This window comes from Danio rerio, chromosome 22 (genome assembly GCF_052040795.2).
Source record: "Danio rerio strain M-AB ecotype USA chromosome 22, GRCz13ab, whole genome shotgun sequence".
In the NCBI taxonomy this organism is placed as follows: Eukaryota; Metazoa; Chordata; class Actinopteri; order Cypriniformes; family Danionidae; genus Danio; species Danio rerio.
The window spans coordinates 12,501,968-12,517,713 of NC_141042.1; the positions used below are offsets into that span (position 1 = coordinate 12,501,968).

Below are 15,746 nucleotides of genomic sequence, written 5' to 3' on the forward strand. Positions count from 1 at the left end.
GTTGTACAAATGCTTCTTCATAGCTTACACGTTATGCTAATGGTGTAAGAAATATGATAATTATGCTAATATTCGATTCAAATGGTCTCATTTAATAGATTTTCCTCATATGCTTATTAAGATTTGCATAAAAAACTATGCACATTAGTGAAATTGTACAGCTGGATGAAGTGAAATTGTTCAAGTAAATGTGAATATGTACATACTTTTCCTTCTCTTTGTTGTAGTTTTACAAAAAAAGAAAGATATTGAGAAGAACAATTTCCAATAAAGTCACTTAAGTTACTCAAACTGCTTGCTGTTCTGACGCTACTACGACAATACAATTGGTTGGGACAGAATAAAAATGATTATGCCTATTATTTGTAGTATTTTCATAGCAATTTAAACTACCCCTTCAATATGTTCAACAAGAAACAAAAAGCTCGAGATTTGACTACATATACTCGGTGGAAGAATGACGGAGTGTGTGTCTAACGCTCGGTCATACACACAACAAACACAGATATATTTCAGCAGCTGATGTGTGACACAATAAACTTGCTGATTTGCATTATGACAGGTATAAACATTGTGTCTGTTGAAGATGAATCAATTATGTCAGGTTTCCCCTTTTTTCATGTGCTTGAATGTTAAAGCGACCTTCAGCCTGATCTCATGAGAAAACGTATTTTACGTTGCAGTTTAGTGGCTAATTTATACGAATTCCAGTTCAGCCGTATGAAATTGTACGATTTTAAAAAGGAGGCATGGCACATAACCCCTAAACCCGACCGTCATTGGGGGATGAGCAAATCGTACTAAATTGTACGAACTAGAATTTAAAAAATACGAACTGCCAATTGATTGTGTTGGAATTATCACTGAAATGGCCCCCCACCAATTTGAGTTTGAGACCCCTGGCCTACTGCATCGCCAAGCAATACTGTAGAATTCAGAGGTGCTCCATTCAGGGTCAACTACTACACTTTAATATTTACATGAGCTAAACTTAGAGTAGGTCTAACGAATTCTTTAGTGCTAAAACGTCTTTAGGAAATCGTCAGCTAAATGACAGTACAAAGGGCGCCAACTGACAATTTGGATCGCACAAGGCAAACCTTAAAAAGATTCCAAGAAATTTCTGTCAGAACGTTGCCAATGAATAATTTGCACCCTGACAATGTCCTGATGAATGAATCGGTGATGAAAGAAATACTCTCAGTGTGACTTAAGAGCTGCAATTAGGCTACGCACTAACGAGGTGGATAATACCTTAAGAAAAAGAAAGTTTTCCCTGTCTTTCACTTTATATTCCTCCTAAAATTTACGCGTAAAGTTGTATATCTGCTCACAACTGCTCCAGTTGTCTTATTGGAGGTACTGCATACACAGATAAAGCTGCGCAGCTTTGATGTGTTTCCCCCCAAAAAATAAAAATCACCCGCTAAACTTCTCAGCATGGAGACGGGTTCAAAAGATTTGCTAGGCGGTTGTTTTGGATGAATGTGTGTAGGCAGGGGATTCCTGCAGTGGAAAGAAAGTGTTAAGCCATGAATACTGTATAGACATTTATACACTCCACACACGTTTCTGCAATTAGTTTGATTGTCCTGGTTTAAACGACGACCCTGCGTGTCATATCGAATTATTTTGAAGCATTTACAGAATTTAAGGCTCATCTTGTATTTCTAAAGCCTTTTTTTCATTCATATCCTTTTCTTTGTGTGCACTGTATTTAAGAAGAGACATCTAGTGTGGGTGTTTGCAAGCTATTTTCTGAATGTCTGTTCAGTGCAGGGAAACACACTGCACTACTGACCACACACTGTATGTAAAGAGACACGTTTTGACTATTTGTTTGACAGAAAACATTCTGTTTTTCAAGAAAGAAAAAAGAGCAGAGAGAAACAGTGAACATGCAGCAATTTGAGGGCAATTTCACTGATTGGTACAATAATATCTCAGTCTCAGCAGAAAACCGCGCTTTTCCTGTTCTTTTTGAGATACAGGATCCATCTGCTCCATTTAATTCAACCCTTCCCTCAATTTCTTTTATTATGCTCTCTGCTTTGATCTTGCCCTTGTGCGTTTTCACATTCGTCATCAGATTCTTTCGCCTTCAGATCCGTCTTGTGTGAGTACAACTCTGCCCTGAAGGAAGCTGGATTTTTGGGGGGTGAAAGCTACTTCAAAATATGACAACTTCAAGAAGTGACTCCCAGCTTGGCTCGGCTGTCTCCATTTAAATCCTCTTCTTGAGCTGGGATTTTGCACCCTCCTCTGCATTCTGGGCAATGCACCACATGTTGTCATTGTTTTATTTCAACCGTATTCACTCAGGTCGTCCATCCTTCTCAGATTAGTCCTAGAATGCTGCATTTAAGGGATACGCTATTGCTGAAACATGCCAGATATATAGCTATAACAGAAAATGATGGTTTTAAAAATATAATTTTTATTAAGTAGAATGGATTTTACCCTCTAAGCTTGCCTATGCATGAATGAGTGTGAAATTTGTTAGAACTTTAGTCTTTAGGTGTTTTACACAGAACTATTTGGACTAATATTTACTGTTCATTTACCCAACAAAAACATCATTTGGCAAAAAATGAGTGAGCATTTGGAGTTTAATCGCTTCATTTGCGTGTCAAATTCACCTTTGGGTGAGGCTTCTGTCTGCCCGGTGAATCTAGCTTCATTACTAAATGGCCAACATTGATTTTATTGAGCGATTAGCTGTGCTTTATGTGCTTTAGGAAGGATGAAAAACAGTGTAGATTCAATTGGAGCCGTGCCTGAGTCCAGTAGATGCATTCAGAGGTGCACCCAGTTCTGTGAGTTTATAAACTCCTCTAGAAACTATACCTGGATGATGGAAGCTTTCAGCGGTGAGTCAATCGCACGAAACGATCAACTTGCTCCACTTCATTTGCCCGAATTGCATAATTTGCACAGCCTCATTTGCACATATCGCACCACAAGATGTCAATTCATGTCTTTCCATTGACTTAACATGTAAATCACTTGCGCTTGAGGGTTCATCCGCGTCTGGTGTGAACACAGCATAACATATATAGCTAGCCAACATTATTTACCATATTTAATATTCCAGTGGTTTAAAAAATAAGTAACGTGGCACTTTTGCAACATATTGCCATAACACATATATTTTTTTGACATTTTATTTTAATTTTCATTGAAAAAAATCTAAACGAGGCAGTGGCGCAGTAGGTAGTGCTGTCGCCTCACAGCAAGAAGGTCGCTGGGTCGCTGGTTCGAACCTCGACTCAGTTGGTGGTTCTGTGTGGAGTTTGCATGTTCTCCCTGCCTTCGTGTGGGTTTCCTCCGGGTGCTCCGGTTTCCCCCACAGTCCAAAGACATGCGGTACAGGTGAATTGGGTAGGCTAAATTGTCCGTAGTGTATGAGTGTGTGTGTGTGAATGTGTGTGTGGATGTTTCCCAGAGATGGGTTGTGGCTGGATGGGCATCTGCTGCGTAAAAACTTGCTGGATAAGTTGGCGGTTCATTCTGCTGTGGCGACCCCGGATAAATAAAGGGACTAAACCGACAAGAAAATGAATGAATGAAAAAACCTAAATACATACAGTACCGCCTTACAAGCGAGAGATGGACCATATATCAAAGTTCTCTTGGAAATACCCTATCACAGTGAAATTAGCTTACTACAGAAAGGAACTCAAAACCCTACAATCCCACTCCATCCATCTAACAATGATCAAAATGTTTGTGGAAGGTTCATAAAAAAAATAAATAAAAGGCATATGCCATCACATATTTAATATATTTGAAATCCAAGTATGAACTTTTATGTCATACGTAATTTGCATTTATTACCTTATATAGCAGACATCTATATGGGGAAACTTCTTACTGCCATCCATGTGATCCAATAAACCTTTAACAAAGCCCTTTGTGTTGCTGAGAAAGAAAAAGTGTGAGAGAGAGAGAGAGAGAGAGAGAGAGAGAGAGAGTGTGTGTGTGTGTGTGTGTGTGTGTGTGTGTGTGTGTGTGTGTGTGTGTTTGTGTGTGTTTGTGTGTGTTTGAACTATTGCTTCTGCTAGACCTAGCATAAGCAAAGAGGATGTGGTGTAAAAATCCCTTCCGCATATTAGAGCAGAAACGTGACGTGAAATAATATTAATATGAAAACTGAAGCATCAACAATGAAATGTGTCAAGTGCATGATTCATTTTTTGTCATTGTTTCTGAAATGTTATGACACGGTAGCTAAACATATTTTTCCCTATCCGTGAACTTCACAAAAAGTGTTGTCATGGGAACCAGCAGTGGTCCTCTGTAAAGTCAAATTTTACACTTCATGCCTGACTTTGTTTAATTACTTTTTTTCCATGGGGTCATTTATTAATCGATCTGGGTTATGTTCAAAACCCAGCAGAAATTACAACAGGCTCATTCTGAAGCCCTGTATACATTTTTGGAGATCGCGAATTATGTAGCCAGAAGTACGTATGGCTGCATTTTATCTTTAAAAGAGCGCTACAGGGCTGTATGATGCCGGTCCTTTTCATGCTTACCTTTGTATGGACTACTTTCCCGCTGTTATCAGTTTGTTCGGTAGCTTGACATGTATGTCGGTGGACTTGAGATGGAGAGCGGAGTTGACCACGATGACTGGGTTCAAGTCCGGTGAAGAACTGTGCCAGAAAGCAGGTAAGACAAAATTTGAATTAAAAAAATAAAATAAACAAGTAAATAACAGGGTGAGAATGTGGTAAAATATGAAAACGTGGTAAAAATCAGGAGAAAAATTCCTGAATTGCTTTTTAAAACACTTCGGTTGGATTTAGCGAAGGGGGTGGGCAATCAATCTGTGTTTTTGAAAACACTATTGGTTGGGTTTGGAGGATCAGTCGGTTGGTCAGTCAGTAAATCAGTCAGTCAACAGTGGCCTCTGGTGGATTTATGCAATAACTGCAGGCGTGAATGACACACATAGGTATGAATTTTCAGATTTAAAAAAGCGTACACAGCGGCCTCTGGTGGATTCGCAAAAATAAAACCTGTAAAAAAAAATAGCTCACGGGACGTATTTTTCTCTCTCCAGAAATGTATATAGAGGTACATAATCAGAATGAGTCTGGGTTGAGAAATTAACATCTCATCTCAAAGAACATCTATTGAATACTTTAGTTATTGCTTTGTAAATGTTTTGAGAAAGAATGACCAAAAGTTTCATTATTAAAAAAATTAATTAATTAATTAATTATTTAACGATAAGTCAGACTGATCTAACCAGATGGGCAGACTGACAGTCAGCTCTAACAACAAATTCACAAAAATATTTCTCAATTAACCGAAAGGATTTTTAGGAGAGACGTCTAAAATTACTGTAATTGAGTAGTTTTTCCTCAGGAATCATAATAGTCATAGTTCAAAAATGTGTGCTTTTACTTTCACTTGAGGACTTTTTTAATAGTGTATAGGTGCTTTTACGCCACTATTTCCTTTCTTTTTGTTGTCTTTGGGAATTGGCTAAGTAGGAAACTCATGGCTTAAATGAAAAATAAGACATATTTTTAGAGGAGAATACCTTATTTGCTGACATTCAATAAAATAATGTTCACAACCTGCATAAATAGGTTCCACCTGGTCCATTTATGTAATAAAATCTAAAATAAACATACTGTTGTTCTGATATTCTGGGATATTTTAAGACATTCTGGGCCATCAACGATTCATCTGTTGTGTTTTATTTCAAGGAAAAACGAAGGATACATTTAGAGGCTGTATTTGAGAGAGCCTTCAAAATTGAGATCGTTTTCAAAAGCATCTGAATAGTTCCATGTTTTATTTCTCCTCAAGAGTTTTAGACCTGAATCGAAGTTGACAATTCTCAGAAAACTTCATTAAAAAGGTTAATACAGCCCAGAAAATGATCAGGAAAAACATCAACGTGTAATTTCAACCTCATATCATTCAATTCTGGTTTCTATTATTAATATTATATTAAAAACAAGCTTTTTTCATGCAAGTTAAAGTCCATTATTCAATATTCTCATTACATCAATGACTGTTTGATTAATTAGAATAATGTGAATTTATTATTTGATTGATTTTTGATTTTTTGTGGAACAGACTTCCATTGCAGATTAATTATTTCATGACGAATTTGTTTATTTGTGTTCTGAAGGTGAATGAAAGTCTTATGTGATCGGAAAAACATGACTACAGAACTGATGAGAACATCTTCATTCTGGTCTCGATTAATGCTATAAATATTAAACCTTTTTGCTATAAAAAGCTCTTCTGTGTGCCAAGAGAAAGCCCAAGAGGACAGATCAACTTTACATTATCATTTATAAGCAATTTTAGCCCCTGAACACCACTAATCTGTTCAATTAAACAATAATCAGCTCACCGTGTTGTTACGTTTTCTCCACCGTTCTTACAAAACAGCCGAAACATCAGTCAAACAAGGGATTACTTTTCATTTTTAGCTCAATTAATTACGTTCATTTAATTTTCATTTAAATGAAAATCAGAACCCAGTGTCAGATCGATGTCAGTCTCCAACGTCAGATAGACGTTGGTTTGTGGTCACTTTGCAATGCAACCTAAAAACAACCAAAAATCAACGTCTAATGATGTTACAGCTTGACATTGTGTGGACAATACCCCTATGACGTCTATTAGACGTTGGATTTTGGCTGTCATACTTGAGGAATAAAGGTCAGTATTTGATGGCAGTAAGATGTTTAAGATGTTAGCTAGACACTGGATTTTGGTCACTTTCCAACACAACCTAAAATCTACTTCTTTTAGATGTCAAAATATCATTGTCCTTAGACACTGGCTAGACATTGAATTTTGGTCTCCTGACATCACAACCTAAATCTAACCTAATATTAACGTCTTATGACATTATGTGCCTGCTGGGTTAAAACACACTTGCTTAAATTCTGTACATAAATATAAAAAGTCTGTATAAATCAATTCAGAGAATCAAAAAAATACCATTTTCAACTAAAGAAGTCTACATTTATTAAGACAATTGCATGGGATTGATAAATAATTACTGAGAAATCATTTTATATATTACTGATGTATGGTATAAGGAATATATTCAGAGAACCACAGAAATTGTGCATATATTTGTTATTCAGATATTTTGCATAATAGTTACATTTTTTAACCATAAGGAAAGATATTTATTAATGCTTAAGAAACAATTAAATGTATGGAAAATTTGACTCAGAATTAAAAAATTACACTTAATTTCACTTGTCTAAGCATTGGGTTTTTAGATAGGTAATCAAATGATCTAAAACAGAACTTACAGTTACACAATAAGTAATTAAAAGGTATAATGTAAGTACAATTTTAATGATTTATTACATTTAAAAAATGACTTTTGCTGATTGACTTTTGCTGATTGTACTTATTTAAAATGAATTGAAACAATACAGTTCATAATTTTTTTAATTTGTGTTGGGAGAACATAAAGGTATTGTGTGGATCCCAGCATTTTTACAGTACAGTAATTAATTACTTTTTGGAGCTTTTACTGCTTTTAACAATTAGACGAAGAGAGATCACCTTAATAAGCGTTCAAATATATGACTAATCTGTTCAAATATACAACAAACAGTCGAAGCCTTGCGAAATTTTGCCCATGGTCCTCACAAAATGAAGAAGACACTCAGACATTAAGGTTGCCCTCAGGAAAACATCAGCGATTTATAAGACCTCTTACTGTGCAAAATGTATTATTACCATTTATAAAGTGATTAATTCTCTTTAGAAAGTTTGGATTAAACCACATCATTCCCAAATGATGTTTAACAGAGCAAAGAAATTTTTCACAGTATGTCTGATTATATTTTTTCTTCCGGAGAAAGTCTGATTTGCTTTATTTCAGCTAGAATAAAAGCAGTTTTTAATTTTAAACAGCCATTTACAGGTCAAAATTATTAGCCCTTTTAAGCTTTCGATAGTCTACAGAACAAACCATCATTATACAATAACTTGCCTAATTAACCTAACCTGCCTAGCTACCTTATTAACTTAAGCCTTTAAATGTCACTTTAAGCTGTATAGAAGTGTCTTGAAAATTATTCAGTCAAATATTATTTACTGTCATCATGGCAAAGATAAAATAAATCAGTTATTAGAGATGAGTTATTAAAACTATTATGTTTAGAAATGTGTTAAAAAAATCTTCTCTCCGTTAAACAGAAATTGGGGGAAAATAAGGGATATATATATATATATATATAATTCAATTCAATTTATCTTTATTTGTATAGCGCTTTTACAATGTAGATTGTGTCAAAGCAGCTTCACATAGAAGATTATTGTGAATTGAAACAGTGTCAGTTCAGTTTTCAGAGTTTAAGTTGAGTCTGAAGTGACACTTCTCCAGACACTTGCACCTGTTAGCACCAAACACGTTCTTACATTCTCTCTATATTTCTCTCAAAACGTTGTGCATTTCTGAGTATGCCTCACCCAGGTGAGTGGGTTTGACAAACCACCTGTAGAAACACACTTCACTCTTAATGCACCAGACACTTAATTTAAACTCCATCTTACAAGGACTGTAAAGAAGACTATGTTTATTTGTGAATGTACCACAAATCGTACTTGTTTTCTTCAACGTTAAATACCTGTTTTGCATTGTTTTGTCTTATCTAAAAGTATTTGTGTAGCCCGTTTAATAGGTTTTGTGTTTAGTTTAAGTATTTATATTGTGTGTAGTTAGTATAGATTACCACTCCGTTATGTCAGTTATGTATAACTTTTTTATTATCTTATGTATCATGTGGTCCTGCAAAACACAATATTTAATTCAGCACTGTTTAATAAAGCTTAACATGACCTGATATTGATATAAAATATCTTTACTTCTGTTCCAAAGATGAACAAAGTCTAATGGTTTTGGAACGACGTGAGTGCAAATAAATGATAAGAGCATTTTCATTTGGGGAGGAACTTTCTTTAAGAGGAGCAACTTTTTAGCTATAAAAGAGTAGAGATCCGCTTAATAGTATCTGTAAAAAGCAATTTTATTCTTTAAATATGATTTATCTGTCCAAATATACAATAAACAGTTGAACTGGTGTCAAATTTTTGCAGAGGTCTCACAAAAAAACGAGGACATTGAGACTTTGAGGTTGCCCTCAGGAAAACATCAGCGTTTTATGAGACCTCTTACTGTGCAAAAGTGCGAGTCTGCACAATCTGCTGGACTCGCAGAAGAGCTCGCTGTCCATTTCCATAGCAACAAAACCACCGGTTCCTTCATTTCTTCACCGCAAACCTAGCTGGAAGATTATCTAAAACCAACACACACATGCATACGTGTTGTTAGAAATGAACACGGCCAAATATATAAGGACAATTTTACCCTATGTATATGTAAAAAAGGAAAGTGTTCAATGGCATTTTACACTGATTGCAGCACTTTAAAATGATGTGGCATGCAGACTTGTGCGAACTTGTTCAAGTATGAACCATGCTGAGGATTTGCACTGAAACACCCTTGAGCACAGAATTTGTAGGATGTCTGGGAATGGGGTTATAATCTTCGTCGAAGCGTGTAATTATGCTATCGTAGAAACCTGTCAAGATGGCCACCTGTTAAGTGGAGGGAGATTAATACTTGCATTACTGTTTATTCATGCTGAAAGGTAGTGAGATATATAGATTGATTAACAGAGAGAGTGAAAAAACAAGTTTCCTCCAAAGTCTGCTGTTTTTTTTTAGAAATAGTCCAACGTTTGTCCTTGTCTTATGACATTCGTGGAACACTGGACATGCTCTTTGTATTTGTGAAGAAAGGAAATGGACCAAGAAGTAATATCAAGGTTCTTTATGAGTATTTTATTAAAAGCCCTTGCTGAATTCAGCTGGAAGTCTTCTCATTGGAAAAGCACTTCAGTATGAATAGACATTTGCATTTGTATGATGGTGACCGCACATTATTTAAGGCCAAAAAATGTTCTGAAGAGAATAATAAACTTAATTACACTGCGAAAAGTAGTGTTTTTAAATGTTTTTTTACTACACTCATTGTGTTAAATTGAAGAAAAAGAAAGTTGTGGTCTTAATGTAAAGAAATCCTTAAGTAATCCTTTCAAACCCTTATCAGTTTCTTTCTTCTTTTAAACATAAAAGAAGACATTTTGAAAAATGTTAAAAGCTGATAACCATTGAATTTCATATTTGTTTTGCCACTGTATGGAAATCAATAGTTACATGTTTTTAGATTTCTTCAAAATATCTTCTTTTATGTTTAACAGAATAGGGAAACTCATAAAAGAGTAAACAGTCAGTAATTCATCATTTTTGAGTGAACTATCCCTTTAATTCATTATTCATCAATTTTCTTTTTGGCTTAGTCCTTTTATTAATCAGGGGTCGCCACAGCGGAATCAACCGCCAACTTATCCAGCATATGTTTTACTCAGCGGATGCCCTTCCGCAGCCCAACACTGGGAAACACAATTACACTTTCATTCACAAATTCAATATTAACAATTGAGCTTATTCAATTCACCTTCCACATGTCTTTTGTTCTGTTGGGGAAACCGGAGCACTCGGGGGAAACCCACGCGAACACGTGGAGAACATGGAACTCAGCTGGGACTAGAACCAGCGACCTTCTTGCTATGAGGCGATTGCGCTATTCCTATTAATTTAAACGACAAACCAAAACAGCTTAAGCTGCAAGTTTACAAGCTGTCCAATAGATGGCGCCATCACGTCGTGTTCTATCCTAAATCTATTAATCTACAAGAAGTGGATAGGTCACCTCGGAATTTACCATGCTGTTATAGTTTACTCCCCATATGACGTTGAATCCAGAGTTTATTTGGTGAAATGCAAAGGAGAAATTCTGTATTTGCGTTTGACAACAACATATGGTAGAACACGGCTACAAAAGAAACAGAATAGGTTTATGTGAGAGTATATTTCAAGACATACAAAGTCAGAAGTCATACAAAGGTTGTGTGTGTGGAAATCATCGACATGAATAAGTCATTATTGCGCTCATAAACTTGATTTTACAGGAATAGTTCACCCAAAAATGACTCACCATTGTCTCACCCTCAAGGGACCCTTTTCACAAGACTGTTATTATGTGTTTAACGGTCAGTATAATCTTAAATCCTTGAAAGTTTTAAATATGTTGTTAAAAAAAAAACGTATGGACATTTATATGCATTTATTTATGTATTAGGCTATCTTTTTGTCAAATTTCAAATAACGAATTTCCACTTACAGTATGTGAGGGGTTTGTAATGCAGCCTCTATGGGGCTGAAAGCAAATTTGATGTTATTCTCTCCTCTGGCTGGCGTCATCAGTCTCACAGTCTTTTTATCTTTTTTTTCTGAAAGTCTTGATAACACCATCGTGGAGTTATTCTTTTATTATTTCAGCAAATAGGGTTGTAAAAATTATTTGTTGTAGCCTACTCTCCCATTCACCGCGCTCTAAGTTTACCCAATTATGATGCCATCCGCTACTGAGAAACCTGAGTCTAGTCATTTCAAACATTCATAAGTTTAATTTTCTGTTGAACACAAAATAATATATTTTGAAAAATGTTAGAAACCTGTAACCATTGACTTATCATACTAGGAAAACAATGAAAGTCGATGATTACATGTTTAACATTTTCAAAATAATCAGTTATTTTGTGTTCATCAGAAAAAAAGGAAACTTAGATAGGTTTGTGACAAGTCAAGAATAGGGGCGTAGTGGGTAGCACAATCTCGCACAACCTCGTCTGGGTCAGTTGGCATTTCTGTGTGGAGATTGCATGTTATCTCCGTGTTGGCATGTCCAAAGTCCAAAGGTAAGCTAAATTGTCAGTAGTGTATGTGTGTGAATGAGTATGGGTGTTTTCCAGTGATGGGTTGCAGTTGGAAGGGCATCCGCTGCTTAAAATACATGCTGGATAAGTTAGCGGTTCATTACGCTGTTCGATCCCAAATTAATAAAGGGACTAAGCCGAAAAGAAAGTGAATGAATGTGAACAAGTCTTATTAGGGATGAACATCCCTTTAAAACCAGAATAGTGAGCAGGGGCGGACTGGGACAAAAATTTAGCCCTGGCACTGTAGACCACGTTTTCACACTGACACAGCCCCACCATTGGTGTACATATGGTGAAATGATAAAAGCCATATGACATGGTCCATTTCTGACAATTAGCTTGTGTTGCACTTACTGTTTTGACATTCTTTACCAGATTTTGATTATGTCCACGTAACCTCTGATTGGGTCGGCCCATCTCAAAACCAGCCAGATATTATTATTATTATTATTATTATTATTATTATTATTATTATTATTATTATTCAATTCAATTCAGCTTTATTTGTATAGCGCTTTTACAATGTAGATTGTGTCAAAGCAGCTTCACATGAATGGTCATAGTAACTGGAACAGTGTGGTTCAGGTTTTAGTGTTTAAGTTCAGTTCAGTTCAGTTTAGCTCTGTTCAGTGTGATTTAATCATTACTGAGAGTTCAAACACTGAAGAGCAAATTCATCGATGCGTAGCTCTACCAATCCTGAACCATGCGAGGCAGTGGCGACAGCGGAGAGGGAAAAAAAAACTTCACCTGATGGGAGTGAAGAAAAAAAACCTTGAGAGAACCAGACTCAGTTGGGCATGACCATTTTAATTTCTCCGCTGGCCAAAAGTCTTGTGCAGAACTTCATTATTATTATTATTACTATCCTCATCATCATCATCATATTCACATCTTGCAAGAGATAAAAGCTGCCTGCATGTAAAAACCATACATATTAAAAAATAAAAATGACCGGCCCACATTTAAAAAATTGTCCAGCCCTTCTGACATTTGCCAGATGGCCAATCCGACCCTGCTAGTGAGCTAAACTCAAGTATGGTTAGGCCTGTAATCAAGCCAATTATTCACCCAGAAAGATTCTAAATGATTTGTTGAACCACGAATCTGCCATTTATTGTAAACTCATATTGTCTGAATTAATATTGTTCAAAATGAGTGACATTTATAGATTTACATTTATTTAGAGATACATTTATAGGTTTCAATGTACAGTGTGTATTTGTCATGTTAATGTAGGATTGTAGGTTAACTTGATTCCACCTAACTTGATTCCTCCTTCAATTTTGGTGTGATTAAGGTCAATTTAGGCTGCCTGAAATCAATTTCTAACGTAATTGAACTAATTAATTGAACAATCATTCCACCTGTGTGGTTCTATGAAGTTAGGGGTCCTCAGAGAGCGCATTAGGAAAGTTTTTACGCTTTCCGACGTCGTACGTAAAATCGCCACGCTCCCTGCGTCCTCTGTGCGTCTCGACGCTCTTTGTGTTGAATGTGATCAGACAGCGAAACGAAACACACCGACTGTTGTCAGGTGCGTGGATCCACACTGACGCCGATCACAGTGAAACCACCGGCTTTTCCACAGCATTTAACGTCCATATCATCACCCCAAATCTCAAATCAGGTGGGTGTTTGTTCGGTTTTCCTTATAAACGCGTATGTAATGAAAGCAGGGCGCGTTTGGTGCGCTGCAGTCCACTGCGGAACACGCGCATATGTGTGATATACGTGTTTATTTATGTTGTTTATGCGCTAAAATCTGCACATTAGGTGTTTAACACCTTATTAAACTACAGCATTACAAATAACCCCTATAGGAGCAATATATGCCATTCCTGTGTCGCTCATACATGGCGAAACATTCGTACTTTGATGTATTGAAATGAATGTATCATGCTTTTAACACGGGTACTTCCGAGAATATGGTGCTACAGTTATACATCTATAAGCAACCGCGGTAGTATAGCGATGTGATGTCTAAACAGTGTCATTAGTGCTCCTTTATGTGACTTTACTATGGTACAGAACGTTAGAAAAGCGTTGTACGAAAACAGATGTCTGTAAGCTAGATTAAAGTCAAAGTGTTATGTGTCAACCAACACTTTACCGTGGTAACACAACAGCGTTTCTTTAAAGTCGTATTATTAAGTAGCCTGAGGTAAAGTGTCTTGCTCAAGGGTAAATTGGTGATCGGATCTACCTCAGGTTTCAAACCTACAACATTTGGCTTCCCATCCAAGGCCTGTAACCTTTAAGCCACATCAGTTTATGTTCTGCTTTTGGTGTAATTATTCACAACTGTTCAAGTTAAATTTAATTCTGGTATGGTGTTTGGTGGAGTAGTTAAAGAACTGAGATGACAAGCTGAAGGTTTTTGGGGTCGAGTCCCAGAAATACCAGTTTATAAAAAGGGACTTGTGAGATGTCACAGCCAGTTATGCTGAATAACCATTTTGTACTCCTGTATTATCATGTTTTAAACATTTACATTTTGTCTTCTTAAAAATGTCCTGGAGTACAAATGCATGTAAATACTGTGGTATTTAAGTATGGTAATCATTTGGTGCAATGGTTTAGAAACTAAAGTAACATGAGATCAGATCATGCTACAGTGATCTTCTGAAGTGCATTATAAAATAACCTGTGGTAAACTCATGTGTTGCATCAAACCTACAACATTTGGATTCGGGTCTGGATTTGGATCGTTCTAGGCCTTTAACAAATCACTTAAATAAGTATTTGTACTGTAATTGGTTCAGTTTTTAAAAAACATTAAGTAAAGTTTATTTATAAACTAATTTCGAGAGGAGCACGTGATTATGATTGATAGCACCTGGTCCGCATTAGCTAACACTGATTTGATCAGACGACTCCTTAACCACTATAAATAACCAGAGTATCTTACTTCAGCCATCTTCATCTTGAAGAATCCCCCCTTCCACTCCTACTCCTCCCATTTCCTTGTCAGGGCAGCACGGAGGCCTAGTGGTTAGCACCACGGTTGCACAGCAAGAATGTCACCAGCTCAGACTCTTCCTGGCCAGGTCGGCATTTCTATGCGGAGTTTGCATGTTCTCCTCGTGTTTGCATGGGTTTTCACCGGGCTCTCCGGTTTCCTCCCACAGACCAAAAACATGTAACATGAGAAAAATTAACAAATCTAAATTGACAGCATAGACACTTCATAGCATTAATCTACTTCCAACATTATCAAGCAGGGGAGTTCTCGAGACCTACCTGAACTCGGACTCCCCTCTCGCCCTGCAACAAGAGGGAGCCCCGGGCTCGAGGATCTCACGAGTTCAGGGCTCTCTCCCAGAACAGCATGCCAATCACGCTCCATAATCAGTCATCAGCTAAGGGCGAACTTTTGAAACTGTATTCTAGGGTGTCTTTTTGTGTATTAATTAAACGGCTTAGTTGAGAAACTGAAGGTTTTGGGGTTAAGGTCCAGAACAGTTGTAAAGCCTGTTGTTTACACCATCATAGTTATATGATATGCTGAAATTGTAATTCTAGGATGGTTTTGGTGTAATAATGATTAAAGTGCTGAGGAGAAAAACTTGAAGGTTTTGGGTTTGAGTCCCAGAACAGTTTATGAAGCCTACTTTGTAGTCTAGTGTAGTTATACAATATATTGTAACTGCAATTCTAGGGTGGCTTTGGTGAAGGAAATGGAGAGCTGGGGTGTCAGATGAAAGGTTTTAGGGTTGAGTCCCATGACAGTTTGTGAAGCATTGTGTGTAGACTAGGGTAATTATATAATATGGTTTAATTGTAATTCTAGGCTGGCTTTGGTGTATTGGTTAAAGAGCTGGGCCGTCAAACAGAAGGTTTTAGGGTTGAGTCCCAGAACAGTTTTTGAAGCCTACTGTATAAACAGGCATGGCTCCT

The 15,746-nt window shown here is 36.7% G+C and overlaps 1 protein-coding gene across 2 annotated transcripts in view; it reads left to right on the plus strand.

Moving 5' to 3' along the window:
* Window positions 1-13,339: 13,339 nt before the first annotated feature.
* mgat5 (alpha-1,6-mannosylglycoprotein 6-beta-N-acetylglucosaminyltransferase) overlaps window positions 13,340-15,746 on the plus strand; it is a 114,530-nt gene continuing 112,123 nt past the window's right edge. Inside the window, exon 1 of one of the 2 annotated variants that reach the window (XM_087303238.1) lies at window positions 13,340-13,476. The gene's annotated coding sequence lies outside the window, so the exon portion shown is untranslated. 2 annotated transcript variants of the gene reach the window in all.